The following is a 1,224-nucleotide window of genomic DNA, read 5'->3' as shown; positions in this document are numbered from 1 at the left end:
TCTCTCTCTCTTCTCTTTCTGTCTGTCTCTGTCTTTCACCCACTACATCTCTCTCTTTCCTGCTTCTCTCTTTCTCTCTCACACTCCATATCTGCTCTTTTTCTCTCTTTCTGCCCCTTTTTCTCTCTCTCTCTCTCTCTCTGTGATTGTTGTCTAATGTAACCGTTTGGTCGCCCTGGAGACGGAGGGCTATGGAGGAACTTGATTGGTTGGATAGTGAGTCTCTCTTCACAGAGAGAGGGAGAGGGAGAGGGAGGGAGGGATCACTGGGCTGTGAGTATTGGGTGCAGATTGCCAAGAGTCAAGGCTTGGGCACACCATACTGTGTGTTGGGGCTACGGCTAAAACTGCATTGTTTGCTATTGAAAGCGTTGTCCGACAAGCTTTCCCACTGCTTGTCCAGCTAGGACCAGCGCTTTGGCTCGCAGGGTTATTAAATAATGATATAATAATCCTTACATTTGATTCAGAGCCTTATCACGTCTTTCAGACGTCTCAAAACACTTCAAAGGATATACAACAACAACAAAATGACATTCGTATAGCGCCTTTCACATCGGGAGGACGTCCCAAGGCGCTGGACAATCAGTTTTTCGGAGCCAAGCTGGGGGTCGGGATCGTGGAGGGTGGAGCGCAGGGGGAGAAGGAGGGTAGGAGAAGGCACGGTTGAAGAGGAGGGTCTTGAGACGGGTCTTGAAGGAGGCAAGGGAGCTGGCAATGAGGAGGGACTGCGGGATGGGGTTCCAGAGAGTGGGGCAGAGTGGTTGGAGGCTCATCTGCCAATGGTGGGGCGGGCAAGGCAGGGGACATAGAGCAGCCTGGAGCCCGCTGAAAAGTGTAGTGACTGTTTTGCGGGCGAAACACGGCAGCCAATTGCGCACAGGAGTGTGGGACTGTTTGTGGGACACTGATGTCTGCAATTGGCTGCCGAGTTTCACCCACAAATATACAGTCAGTTCACTTTACAGTATATTCTGTGAAGCGCTTTGAGAAGTCTAGCAGACGTGAAAAGCGCTATATCAAATGCAAGGCATATTATTATTATTATTACTTATTCACACAGAGAGTTAAGATATGGATTGTTCTGCCCTAGGAAGCTGTGGAGGTGGAATCAATCTGCATGTTTAAAAGGCATCCAAAGGTATCCAAATATTGTTGTACGTTTCTCAGTTGAACCACCCAAAAATAGCCAGGTATTATTGTACGTTCAATTTGATCACTCGA

Source organism: Callorhinchus milii, unplaced genomic scaffold (genome assembly GCF_018977255.1).
Source record: "Callorhinchus milii isolate IMCB2004 unplaced genomic scaffold, IMCB_Cmil_1.0 Scaffold3, whole genome shotgun sequence".
Taxonomy (NCBI): domain Eukaryota; kingdom Metazoa; phylum Chordata; class Chondrichthyes; order Chimaeriformes; family Callorhinchidae; genus Callorhinchus; species Callorhinchus milii.
This window is presented reverse-complemented; position numbering follows the sequence as displayed.